At 39.9% G+C, this 14726-nt stretch overlaps 2 protein-coding genes across 2 annotated transcripts in view; one reads left to right on the top strand and one right to left on the bottom strand.

Moving 5' to 3' along the window:
• ATP6V1H (ATPase H+ transporting V1 subunit H) overlaps positions 1-14726 on the bottom strand; it is a 161596-nt gene that overhangs the window by 146296 nt on the left and 574 nt on the right. The window lies entirely within an intron of this gene.
• Positions 1-14726, top strand: part of RGS20 (regulator of G protein signaling 20) — an 84061-nt gene that overhangs the window by 6737 nt on the left and 62598 nt on the right. The gene's annotated exons all lie outside the window — the stretch shown is intronic.

Here is a 14726-nt window from a genome sequence, read left to right on the forward strand (position 1 = left end):
CCCCTCATGTCTGGTAAAAGGAAGTCAGAAGAGACTGTGGTTTTTATGCTTTCCTTTTTTGTTTTTTTTCTTTAAGTCCCAAAGAGGCAAACAGGAATGTCTTCAGAAGAAATGACATATGACCTCTGACTTCCTTTAAAATAACAGGAGAAGTGGAGAGAAAGGGGGGGTGGTGTGAAATGAAGCAGAATTGGCAATATGTTGATACTGAGTGATGGATATGAAAATCCATGAGTATATTTGCCCTGGGTATTTTTTTTATTTGAAAGTTAACGTAATAAATTTTTTTTTCAATCTCAAAGACTGGGGATTCAATTTTACCCTTTGAAATTAAACAGCAAATAGACACATAAATACAATTTTCCATATACCTATTTATATCACAATGGGAGTTATTAGCACATACTTCAGACATTCAGACATTCACTGGATAGCACAACTCATCTTGAACTTTCAGAATAATCTTTAAAAATGGCAAAAGATCCTTAAAACTAATAATAATAAACAAGTAAAAATGAGAAATAAATAAAAATGGCAAAAGATCTTGTCTGGAAGAATTAAAAACATATTGTTAAAGTCCGAGTTGGCCTCATTATATAGCTTGGGCTTTTTTTCCACAAATCTTAGAATGCTCAGATTTTATTTTATTTATTTTATTTTTTTTCAAGATTTTATTTATTCCTGAGAGACACACAGAGAGGCAGAGACACAGGCAGAGGGAGAAGAAGGCTCCCTGTGGAGCCCAATGTGGGACTCCATCCCAGAACCCCGGGATCAGGACCTGAGCCAAAGGCAGACATTCAACTGCTGAGCCACCCAGACATCCCGAAGGCTCAGATTTTAAATTAATATTTAGGAAAAAATATACCTTGTCTCATTTCCTCTATTCAAAAGATCTCATAAAATCATGTTGGCTTTCCTGTCAAAATCAAGCCAGCCTTGGGGCGCCTGGCTGGCTCAGTCAAAAGAGCATGTGACTCTTGATCTCTCAGGGTTGTGGGTTCAAGCCCCACATTGGGTGTAGAGATTACTACAATATAAATAAATAAATAAAATTAAAAAAAAAAAAAGAATCAAGCCAGCCTTCACAAAACAATAAAACCACTGCAAATACCTTAGGAAATTTACATTAAAGTTTTGCCTTGTTGCAAGGTAAAGCTGTAGATGAACTTTACTGGGAACCTTTGGTAGTAAACTTGTTGCTACGGCTTCTGTATGAACCATGTATTTCCATTCCTTAGGTAAAAGCAATTCAGATTAGACTTGTGTTATGTGGGGTGGGAATTTATTTTAGAAACTTCCATAGAATGGTTTCATAGTTACTGCATTTAAAATGACTGAAAAAAGAAATTTTAAAATGAAGCACATATGCTGACAGATAATAATATTTAAACCCTGCAGTAACTATTGGAATATATTTCAAATATTCAAGAATGAAGTCCAAATTGCAGACTATGATTTAATTTGATATCAATGATGTAACCAAGTATGTTTTTCCCTAAGAAAATATTGTACTTACAAAACTTTGAATTCTCAGCACTAAAAACTGTAAGTATTCATTTTCAAGTGATAGAGCATTCCAAGGACTTTTATTTGAAGTAAGATTAAAATATCATAAGCATAGTCTCAACACATCTGGGTAACTGCCTTTTCAAACTATGTATGACCAACCAGAAGATAAAAGGAAAAGCAGGAAGCCGGGAGCCTGGCAGCTCAGGAACCTGAGCCTGGAAGTCTGTGGAAGGTGCTAGAAAGACAGACAGCTCAGCACCAAAAAGCAGACTCCCATCATTGCATCTCCATGGTCTCATTTCCAATTCCCAGGAGAGAGAATCTGGCCCAGTATGGGTCTGTTATCTACCCCTGGATCAATCAATCAGTCCTGGCCCTTCTGTAAGTTAAGAGACAATCCTAGAGGAGCTCACCAGCACGGTTTGGAGTGACTACAACTTTGAACCAGTATATGGCCTCCCAAAGTAACCATGACACTGGAAAGAGATAGTGCTAATTTAGATGTTTTAGGTCTGGCATTTTTGTATCTATCACTCACAAGCCTTATAGTCATATTTCAGAGATAAATCCACACATCTCCCCCATTTATCCCCTATTTAGCAAAGATCTGTGGGTGGGCCCCACAGCAACTGAAATCTAGTCACCAGACAAACCCCTGCCTCCACCAGACACGGTAGACTGTGAGCTTTTTGTGTGACCCTCTGTGCTCCCTCAAATCAGTGTGGGTCATCTAGTAACCCAGACACACTGTTACATAAATATTTTTACATATAAGCTATCATTAAAGGTTCTTCAAGGTTGTGTAAGAAAGTTGAGCAGAAATGACCAAATGGAATGAATAAAACATTACTAGGAAGAAATGATCAAAGCATTTGATATTACCAATTTCACACCACATTTCTCCATTCTGTAATAAATCTGCTCTCTCTGCTTCTACAGGTTAGACTGAACTCCATTTATTTAAGACTTTCATCTGTGACCAGTTCAGAATGTTCTGAAGGGCATATTTTTTGAAGTTTTCATTTGAGGAGAGAGCTTTACTACTACCATCAACATCATCCAAGGAGAACAGTCACTTACTTATATAGACACTTTTGTTACAGAAAAAATCCTGCTGGTTTGAAAAATAAGCATATGATTAGCAAATAAAATCCCACTACTATTGCTTCCTTTTTTCTTCTCTTTAAAAATACCGTCAAACTGACTATTTTTAACAACTTGCTGGTGTCATTAAGGTCAGTAAGGATATGAGAGACAGAGCACAGAAGGTCTCCCAGGCACCACGTCCATTAGCCTGAGCCAGCCTGGGAGATCAGAGAAGTTTGTCACCCTCGCTCTTTCCCCTACCCCTCACCTTAGCCTCTTTCCCCAGGCATCCCCGAGGCACCTCAGTGTCTCATTCTTGCCTGGTTTCTCCCATTAGAAAAAACATAAAATTCAAATTCATTTGCACTTAGATGTAAATGAATTAATAGACTGTTCCTACTCACGAAATCTACGCGGAATGGTAATATTAGATCTGCAAGGATGAACTTGCAATAGTGTAATTTGAGGCATAAAGAAGCTGAGCAGAAGAGAAACCCCCTTTGAGGCTATTTCTGGCCCCTCCTCAGAAGCCACGCTCCAGCCTGGTCCAAATCCCAGCCCTATCTGGCACTGGCTTCTGCGGCTGATTACAGAGAAGCTGAGACATTCCTGGCATCCTCCCTGCACTTTCAAAACCTCCTTTTTTTCTGTGCAGTTTTAGCCACAGACCAGGTTATAACTCTGCTTGGCTCATCCATCAGAAATGAGCTGGTTTTTAGATACACGAAATCACAAAAGAGGGGAGAAGAAATGAATTCTTTTGGATTTTAGAAAATCGGGGCAACAGAGAGCTCATGAGATTTCCAAATTCCTTCTGAGTCAAGACTCAGCACTCAGCTGTACCCTCTTAGCACAAAGCCCTTCACCACATGCCCAGGTGCAAAAACCATTTTGAGGAGCCCAAGAGCAAGGTGGGCTCTTGGGTCTTAATATTTCCTAAAAGCAAGACCCAAGGGAGTGAAAGAACAGCATACACTGACATCTGGTGGACATGACAGCATTGCAGGATCTCAAACTAGTAAAATGAGGTTCAGTTTTAACTAATAAGTCTGACTACTTACTTAAAGACATCCTTTATCCTAGCTGAAGAAGTTCAGTCATGTGCATTTTTATGGTGTACGCAGGTACAAACCAGGCAGTGTGATGACATGAAATCAATGTCTTTGTACTGGCAAGAACTGATTTTTTAATTCAGGTCCAAGTAGGGTTTAATTCTTTGTCTGGTTTTATCATTTATAAAATCAAGACAATAATACCTCTCGTGAATAATTCTATTTTTTTAATCAGATGCTTTGACTTTTAAAAAAGAGTCTGCACCCACGGGTCCAGGCTTCCTATTGGTCCTACACTGCTCTCCTGGGGAACCCATGCTTCCCCCACAACAGTTCATCTAATTATTCCCATCTGTGGGAATTATTCCCTTCTATGTGGAAGCCTCTCACATACTGGGCACCTGCTAAGAACCCAATCAATACTGATTTGCCAATTGATTAGTATGTATTATTATCCGACATTGTTCCCACCATAGGGGTGAAATACTGAGTTTTCTCTACCTCTTTAAGCCAAGGGCATTGTTAGAATCTTTTTTCAGCCAAAGGTCTTAAGTGCCATGAAGGAAATTAATGATAGTTATGGATCCTGACTGGTCTCAAAATATGTAATTTCAGGTCAGTGCCAGCTTCCAGCTTCCTCAAGAAAAATACCTCTTTTAAAATGCAAAGCAAAGCAATCCAATTGAGTGGAGTCCAACTCCAAAGAAATGAGTGAGAGCTAACAAGTTCTCCGGGCAGCCAGGCCAGAGGAGAGACAAAGCCTTAGGACAGGGCCCTGTGCAGCCTGAGTGAGGCTCACACAAAGCCTGGTTTATTAGAAACCACTGGAAAAGCTACAAAGCCCATGCAGCCTTCCTGAGCCCTCTCACAAATTTCCACTTTGGACGGAACAATGTCTTCCCTTGTTCTTGCCATCTTGCTTATTGATTTTTGTACTCCACCAGTGTGAAATTGGTGGATCCGGCGTGGGACCATGGGGACAAATGGAGGGCAGGCTCCTCGAGTGAGACCTGTCTGTGTCCCCCTTTGCATCATACCTTCTCCGAACAGCCATTTTAATAAACCTCATGCCCTGAAGGCTTGCACATGGAATTGTGGCAGCTTCTACTCTGCTGTCTCTGGTCTATTGATTGCAATTTAAGAAGAATTGAGATATGTTGTTTAGAAGTTAAAAATAAAAAAAAAAGAAGTTAAAAATCATATCTTATAAAAAATCTTTTTATTAAGGGGCACCTGGGTGGCTCAGTTGGTTAAGTGTCTGCCTTCAGCTCAGGTCATGATCCGAGGTCCTGGGATAGAGCCCTGAGTTGGGCTCCCTGCTCAGCAAGGAGCTGCTTCTCCCTCTATGCCTCCTCCCTACCCCGTTCATGTGCTCTCTCTCAAATAGATAAATAAAATCTTTTTTAAAAATTATTTTATTACAACAAATGTCAAAATATACTTAAAAGCAGAAAAATAGCATAGTAAATAATAGCATAATAGAACCCTATGTACATATTACCCAGCTTCAACAATTATCAACTCCAGATCATGTCATATCTAAGTTCGTTCATTTAACAAATATTGATTGAACACGAATTATGTCTCAGTACTGCTTTTGGTTTTTTGAGACACAGGTCTCATATAAGGGCAAAGTCCTGACTCTCACAAACTATCACAATTCAGAGCAGGAAATGTTGTGACAAGAGAAAATATGCGAGCAGCTAACCCAACCTGAGAGAGCTTCCTGGAGGAACCAGCACCTAAACTGAGACTTGAAGGTTAATAAGAGACTCCCCGGGTGAGAAAGGAAGAGCAGATTAGGAATGGGTAATGATTCAGCAGGAGGGAAATTTATACAAAGAACCAAGAATGAACATATACAAGGGAATTTTAGGAACTGAGAAAACAATATAATTGGAGCTTGGAATACAAGGTAATAGGGAGAAAGAAAAGTGAGTAAAAGTAGAGATCAAATCACAGAAGGTCTATATGCTGTATTAGGGCCCATAAAGAAATGAGGAGCCAGTGAATGGCTAGAGGGAGGGGAGCAACATGATCACATTTGCCTTTTAGAAAGATTACTCCTTCAGCTGGGTAGAGAACAGGGTAGAATGGACTGAGGCACTGTGCAGGCTCCAATGTGGAAGCTGTTTAGGAGGAATGCTGTAATTTAATTAAGGAAGCTGGAGAAGTCGCAGTGGGGATGTTAAGTGCTTGCTTGGGAGTCACCCTGGCTCCAGAGCTCCCTCTGGGTTCTGCTCTGCTTCTCTGCTCTAAGGTACAGGGTTCGTGTGTGTGTGCATGTGTGTGTGTGCGTGTAAGTGTGTGCATGTGTGCGCACATTCGCATGTGTTGGGGAGGGAGCCCCAGGAAAGGACAATGGAAAGGGATTATGTGTCAGAGAATGGGCCCCACACTGAACCCAGAAATCAGCTCCTTTAGAAGTCCTGAGGCTGTCTTCACTAAATCCCTCTGCAGGAAAGAAACTGCAGCCCAGGTGAGCACTTATCCAAAGTCACAGGGGACACAGCTGGTAGGGCCTCCATCTCCTGACTCTGCCCTTCCCCCATCTACAGCTTTTCCCCTGCTCTGTTCTCTTGCCAACCTTCTTCCCTCTTCCCCACTAGGCACCCCAGGGGACCAACAGAGCCCAGGGAAAATGTTAAGATTCAAATGGCAGCAGTGCTGGAAACTTTTATATACAGATAACCTAAGAAAAAGAAGACTTTTGATTATGTGAGCAGCCCCATCCCCTGCATTTCTCACATTTGCACTTTTCAAGCTTCTGTTTGCTCCCACCAGCTCTTAGGATTTTGATGACACAGTTTTTCATTTCTCGTAGTTACTGACATTAATCCTTGAAAAGCCTTAGGATGAAATATCACAATATGAACTCTTGTTGACCTGTTCTATATCTTCTTAAGAGAAACTGAATAAGAACTGAAAAATAAATGTATGATTTACAATTATATTAGACTCTGCCAATCATTGTGCAAAGCTTGGCTGCACTAAGATTAGCAGCTTTCTTGAAAATAAATAAATAATTAAATAGGAACTTTATAAATTATACAGAGTTTTGACTATTTGACTGTATTCATTTCAGAGTAACAATATTCTGCACTCTGTGGATTTAACTTAACCAAAGGTGTCTGACATCATGTGAGGCAGATTCTGCTACAGCCTTCACTTTGGTGTATTTTCTTTACTATCTAAAATGTTAGGGGCCTCTCTGTTAGGGCTTAAAATACTGTTCTCTAGTTTTAAGTAAATCAGATTATTAAAAAGGTTATTGTCCTTTTAGGACCTCAAAGAAGTAACTGTATTGTTGAGGAAAGTAGAGAATTAGCAGCCATGTGATAAACTGACCCAGCACCTATAGAGTTGAAGTCAGTAATTCAATCTCCAATGGCAGTTTGGAAGCAAGCTAGTCATGGAATTTTCATTGCTTGCTGGATATGAGAAGGAGGGGAAATTGGAATTTTGGTCTGAGAGAAATAATGTCAAAGGCACTTAAGAACAATTAGCAACCATCGAGGCATTCAGAGATATGCATCAACAATATCACTGTCCTTGATTACTGTTACTGTTAATCCTAGTTACTAACATCAGTAAATAATGAGCACATCTCCTGGATGTAGGTCAAGAAGCACTATGGCAGGAAGCACTGATCAGTGGCCCAGTTCTGTTCCTTGCCAGCCCTAACAGAAATCATTGGAGCTCACTGGTCTGTAGCCTCCTCACCAAATAGCTTTAAGGAAGGAGTGGTGAGGGACACCTGGGTGGCTCAGTGGTTTAGTGTCTGACTTTGGCTTAGAGCATGATCCCAGGGTCCTGGGATCGAGTTCTGAATTAGGTTCCCTGCAAGGAGCCTGCTTCTCCCTCTGCCTGTGTCTCAGCCTCATTCTCTGTGTCTCTCATGAATAAATAAATAAAACCTTAAAAAAAAAAAAAAAAGGAAAGGGGTGATGAGTGCATGCATGTTGAGAACATTTTCTAAGTGCTTGCACATCAGGGTAAAATATGTCCTAAAATATGATAAAATAAGTATGTAAAATACAGTGAGGATTCTGTTAGAGTACTGATTACTATTCCTCAGGAATAGCTTGCTTGAATATATATATTATATATATATATAATTTTATATATGTTTTATGCATATATAACTATTTTTTTTCATTGTAAGCATCTATGATTTTTTTAAATATGGTAGTTTTGGACAAATCTAATTTTTATAGAGTTGGAGATCCCAGATAAACATCACCAAAGCTTCAAAAATTTACTTTGAATTTTTCTTTTCAATTTTCTGTATTTTATGTAATAATAATTCCCTTCCTGCTCTCTGGAATATGGAATAATATGGAAGAAAGAGCACAGATTTTAGTCATTTTAGTTTAGTTTTCTTTTCTTTTTCAGCCTTTTTTTTTTTAATTTTTATTTATTTATGATAGGCACACAGTGAGAGAGAGAGAGGCAGAGACACAGGCAGAGGGAGAAGCAGGCTCCATGCACCGGGAGCCTGACGTGGGATTTGATCCTGGGTCTCCAGGATCGCGCCCTGGGCCAAAGGCAGGCGCTAAACCGCTGCGCCACACAGGGATCCCTTTTTCAGCCTTTTTAATGAATTAGCAGATAAGAAAGATGGAGAAGGCCGACATGGATCTTAAAATCTTAGGGCTTTGGTACATGGACCTTTTTTTATTCTTACCATTTAAAAATGTTCTAGTTAATATTCAAAATTAGACTAGTATAGCTTACAGTTGTGACCTAATACAATTGTAGTGGTCATCCCTACATAGGCAGAATGGACCGACCCTCTCACACACACACCCCAAATTCGGTTCAGATGTCCAGGCCAATTAGGCCACAAAAATACCAAGAGAGCATAGAGAGGTGTTTTATTCACATAATGAAGCCCTCTGAGGAGAGCAAGTCAGGATGCTAACAGGTCCAAATATGGCTTGGGAGAGCAGAAGAGTGTCTTGGGATTTCATGGTGGGCTAGAATTGAGGGTATTCCTTTGCAAGAGACAGGACTTGCATGGCGTGAACTTCCTGCAGGTGCCAAAGGAGAAAGCATCTAGGTTGTCCTATCAGTTTGCCCGATATGGAGCAGAAGGAAAAAGAGAGTAGTGGGGATTGAAAGCTCTCAGCAGCCAAGTATTAAAAAAAAAAAAAAAATTAAATAAAGGAACCAACTCTTTATTATAGATTCTATTACAATAATGTAGAGCATAAAAGTACATACAATATACTAAGTCTTTATCTGGCCAGTCTCCAACCTGCACTCCCCAATCCCCCCAAGGCAACCACTCTTCAGTCTTTTTTTTTTTTTTTCCACTCTTCAGTCTTATCAGCTTCTTTGTTTTGTCCTACAGATAGTCTATGTATATACAAATATATGTACATGGGCACACACACACACACACACACACACACACACACTTACATTCCTTTTGCCAACATACAAAGGGTAGAAACTTGATAGTCCAAGCTTGTTAAATTCCTTCAAACTTGTTCTGTTATTTTCTGGATAAATATCTTTGGCCAAGTTATTTCACTTGAGTCTCAAAACAGTCTTCTGTCAAATGGAAAGGAAGTCAATACCTGCTTGCAGGGCTACAAAAATAAATGACCTAACATCTAACCAGAGTCTGGAACATAACAGATGATGTCCCTTTTGTCTTGTTTCCTTCTTCTCTGGCTGCTCCCTTTCACCTCATTTAAAAATTTCTCTCCCTTTATTGACTCTGAAATATTAGAAGTTCCCTAGGTTTTCATCTTCTCACTGGACTTTTCTTTTCTCCCTGGACTCATTCTCTGGCTAATCTGAGCAGTGTCAAAGGCTCTGAGACAGCTTAAGGATTGATGAATCCACTCAGGCTCTGTCTGCTGCAGTCCACACATGAATTTATAAAAATCTACTGACCATCTACATTTATATATCTAAAAGACACTTCAAAATTCTTTACCTTTGCCCAAACTCTTCTTCTCCTAAGTTCTCTCAGTAAAAATGGTACTATCATCTATCCAGTTTTGAACTACAATTTGGGAGGCATAACCCTTGACTTTGCTCTTGTCCTCATTTCATACTTCTGATCAATCCCCACATTTTGTTCACACTATTCAAAAGTATCTCTTGATCTCTTCATTTAGTTATCTCCATCCCATTTAATGCTTTCCTAGATCAAGTCACTATCATCTCCCCAAAAATTATTGCAACAGCATCTTCCCTGGTCACTCTTTCCAGTCATGCCTACCTCTGAGTAACACAAAAGGACAGAGAGATCTTTCTAAAATACAAACCTGATTCTGTTAACTCCCTGATTAAGTTTTCTCAGTGGCTTCCCATTTCCATCTGGATGTGGTTCAGACTCTTTAAATTAATTCAATCTTGTTCTATCTTTTCATCTCTTTCTAGGAATCTTACCCAATTCCAATGGCTTTAAATACCATTTTATGCTAATAACTCCTAATGTACATCTCCTAGACTCCTACCTAGACTTCTACCCTGAGCTCAAAGCTGTTTTACAACAGCCTATTTAGCATCTCCATTTGAATGACTCATGGGCATCTAGGAATGTGTTTACCAGGATTCTTGATTCCCCACCCTTTTCCTCATTTCAGGCAGCCACCCAGCCGCTTATCTCAGAAAACTTGGGTATTATCTTTGATTCCCTTTTCTCAGCCTGCACATCCAATCCACTGAAGTGCTATTAATTCTCTAAAACATATCTTAGTCTATTTCTCTATATTTTATTCCCATTTCTGTCCCAGTCATCATCTTCTCTCACTTGGACTATGGTAAAGCCTCCTGCTTTCACTAATCCCATGCCTGTCACCCCACCAATCATTCCAATACAAAGAACCATGGAGTCTTTTAAAATTATAAATTAGATCATGTCACTCTCTTACTTAAAACTTTTCAATGACTTACAATTGCTTTTAAAATGAAATCCAAAATCCTTGCCATGACTTACTTGTCCTAAACAGTCTACATAGATTCTCACTATACACTCCTTCACCACACTGTAGGAGTGGATCATTTTCTTCTGCCCCAAATCAAATCCAGAGTATCTAGACATTGATAATTAAGAGATATGTTTGTTGAAAGAATGAAGAAATGAGAGCCTACAAGACTGTTCTTGGATCCTGCTTCAGCTATTCTCTTTCTACTTCTACATACCACAATCTATGGAATGAAATGAAAGTTGGCAATGTCTATCCTGCAAACTTTTAGCTGGTGGCAGCAAAAATCAAGGCAAGGGAAGCTCAAGAGGTAGGTGAAATCTCTGGCAGAATCAGGAGTGATTTACTCAGTTGTTTTTCCCCATTGAGTAGACATTCTCAAGCTCCTCTGAGCTCACATTAAAGAGGTTTTTTTTTTTTTTCAAGATTTTATTTATTTATTCATGATAGACAGAGAGAGAGAGAGAGAGAGAGAGAGAGAGAGGCAGAGACACAGGCAGAGGGAGAAGCAGGCTTCACGCAGGAAGCCTGATGTGGGACTCAATCCCGGGTCTCCAGGATCACACCCCGGGTGGAAGGTGGCGCTAAACCGGGCTGCCCCAAAGAGTTTTTAATGTTTTTTTTTTTAACTGTGGTAAAATAAAAATAACATAAAATAGCCATTTTAAGTGTATTATTCAGTGATATTTAATACATTTACAAGGTTATAGAACCATCACCACTGTCTATTTCCAGAACTCTTACATCAACCCATACACTCTGCATCCATTAAGTAGTAACTCTCAATTCTTCTCTCCCACCAGCCCCTGGTAAACACTATTATTTTTATCTGTGTGAATTTGCCTAGTTTTGGTATCTCATATAAATGGAATCATACAATATTTGTCCTTTTATGTCCAGCTTCTTTCACTTAGCATGTTTTCAAAGTTCATCCATGTTGTTGCATGCACCAGAATTCCATTCCTTTTTATGACTAATATTTGAGCTTGCTTTTTCATTCATTTGTCTCACAAATACTTATTGAGCACTTTGTTAAGGGTCAAACAGTGTTCTAGGCATTATTGACATAGCAATGAACAAAAGAGAAAAAAGTTACTACTTCATCATTAAAAAAAGAAGTAAATACATAATATGCCAAATAGTAATAAGTGTTATAGAAAACCAATATTGCAAGAATAGCTCTACAGGAAGAGGAGATCTTAGCGGTAGGATGGACCATTCATGTTGTGTCTTAAGGGCTAGTGTAAGGACTTTGGATTTTACTCCAAAATAAGAAGCCAATAGAAAGTTTGGAGTTGCAGAGTGGCATAACCTGACCTACATTTTAAAGAAAAATCCTAGCTTCAATATTAAAGGGATGTGAGGCAAAATGAGAGAAACGAGGCAAAGGGGAAGTAGAAATACCGGCTAGAAGGGTAATTCAGAAGTCCAGATGAATGATGATAAGACCTATATCAAAGGGTAGTAGACAAGATTTTCTAGAGAACCAGAACCTATAGGATATATATGTGATAGACAGATGATGACAGAGAGTAGCAGGGAGAGGATAGAAGGAAAGGGGATGGTGAGGGAGTGGGAGATTTATCTTAAGGAATTGACTCATTCCATCATGTTGGCTGGCAAATCTCAAATCTGTAGGGTAAACTGGCAGGTTGGAAATTCAGGTTAGAACTGATGTTTCAGTCTTGATCTAAAATCTGCAGGATAAGTCAACAGGCTGGAAACTGAGGCAGGGTTTCTTTTTTTTTTTTTTTTTTTTTTGAGGCAGGGTTTCTATGTTTCAGTCTCGTGGCCAGATTTCTTGAGACGGAGAATCTGTTCTATGCCTCTTCCTCATTTCTGATGGTTAGTTGGCAATCTTTGGCATTCCTTGGCTTGTGGATGCGTCATCTCCATCACTGCTTTTATTTTCACATAGCATTCTCTGTGTGTGTCTGTGTCCAAATTTCTCCTTTTTTATAGGGATACCAGTCACATAGGATTAGAGGCCCATGCTATTCTAACATGACTCATCTTAAATAATTATATCTGCTCCATCCTATTTTTAAATAAGGCCATATTCTAAAGTACTGAGAGTTAGGGAGTTAGGACTTCAACATACGATTTTGAGGGAGACTCAATTCATCCTATAACACAGTGATAACTGTGAATGTAAGAAGCAGGGATACTCCAGTGGTTTTGACCTGAACTGAAATGATCAAGTGGCCATTCACCGAGGTGGAGCAGAAAGTTTGGAGTGGAATACCAAGAGTTCAGTTTTGTGTATAATCAAATAAATATATGTACATAGATTCAAATAAAGACCCACCTCCTATATTAAGCTCCTCACTTGGTTAAGAACACCAGCAGGAAGGCAAAGGGCCCAGTTATCTCTGAAAGAATTGAGCAGACAGCCTGCAGTGTTTCCCTCCCCCAGACATGCCTGTCACCTAAGTAGCCCTCATTTCTGGTCCCCTCCGTTCCCAGTTCCACCCCCCCTCCTTATTACCAATGCTCCAGTATGTAACATCTACTTGTAACACCTCCATGTAAGCCCTAGGCATAGACCCACTAGAAAGTTATTAAAAGAATGAAGTCAAAACTAATTATGAGCTACAGAGATATTCTTTTTAACAGTTGTACTTTCACTAAGAACATCAAGATTTGAAGCAGAACCTAATAGAAACATCATTGTTTGGTTGGCCTCAAATTAATATTAACCTGTGACTCTACTATCCATGATCTGTCTATCTTCTATCTTGCCATTTTCCAATCTGCATGATTTAAAGTCAGCACAAGCAAAGACTTGCCGTATTAGACTTTTAAATCATTGCCAATTAGATTCTTAGATCCAAGTGGAGGAATTATTTCTCCAAATAATGAAAAAATAAAAATGTGTAATATGGCTAAATCAAAGCAAAACAGAGGTTAAAAAAAAGGAGTCCAGAAAAAAAAAGGTCCTCTCATAAAATTAAATCTAATTTCAAATTCCATCCTGTGATTTTAATTCTAAAGTCTATCAGAAATTTTTTATTAAAAGTAGTTTAATCCTGCCATGAATGCTTCCTTTATGAAATGATGCTATTTAGGGGTGAATGCAAAACTTCAATTTGCCTTTTAAAGGGGTGAGACTTTGTGTATATTGATTTGGGTGTGGTGATTTTTTTTTTCCTCTGCAGGGTTCGTAGCCAATATGATTAAGTAGGGAAGGGGATATTCGATCTTTATAAAGTATTCCCTAAGTCTTCTGGATCCCTAAGGAGTGATGCTTTCAGTAATACAGATTCCAAGATGATTTCATTTTGTGCAAAATGTTAGTGAAACCCTCAGACTGTCATCTAGAATCTGGCCTAAAAGGAAGACAGGGATTTCTGGAGCACGGCAGGCAGCAGAAGTCTTTCCTCAGATAATTTTATCAGATCAAATTTTGTGGCTCCACTGACACTTCCAGGGCTCTGTACTTGCCAGGAGAGCCAGAGGGAGTAGGATTTCAGCACCCTACACTATCATGCTTCATCCCCCTGCTTGTTAGAGAAGCCAGTCGTCCCTGCCCAGACTTGCTCTGACTGCGGCGTGTCCAGACACAAGCCAGAATTGGAGAGCAGACCTGAGAGAAAAGACCAACCTAGGGAAGGGTAAAAGCTGACTGTCTCCAAAGGAGCAGCGGAGCAGGGGCTTTGGTTTTCTGGGGCTGAGTTTGGGACTTTTATTCTGCCTGAACATTTCCACTATTTCCCTCACAAGCGTCTCTGTCTTGAAGCAAAGACCGAAGCAAAATGCCTAATGAAGCGTGCGGGGGGGGGGGGGGGGGGGGGGGGGGGGGCGGCGGGGAGGACGTGCAAGTGACTTGGGAAGAAGGACTTGGGAGGAGAGAAGGGTCAGGTTATAGGTTCACACATTCTCACAAAGCCATTTGAAAATATGAGCTGGAGATGCAAATTCTGGGACCCACAGAAGTCCCGTGAAGCCTCCTTTGGGCCCTTAGAAAGTGTACCTGTTGCTCATTTCCAGCGATTTAATCTTTGCTCAAGCCTTTCTATGAAGGCTGGTCGGAAAAGGTCGCTGGCGGGCTTAGTCAGGCTCTGGGTCACCACGGATTGAACCGGTTCTTTCTTGACTTCCTCTCCATGGGGTCCTTCAGGCCCCCGTG

The sequence above is a fragment of the Canis lupus genome, chromosome 29 (genome assembly GCF_011100685.1).
Source record: "Canis lupus familiaris isolate Mischka breed German Shepherd chromosome 29, alternate assembly UU_Cfam_GSD_1.0, whole genome shotgun sequence".
Taxonomy (NCBI): Eukaryota; Metazoa; Chordata; class Mammalia; order Carnivora; family Canidae; genus Canis; species Canis lupus.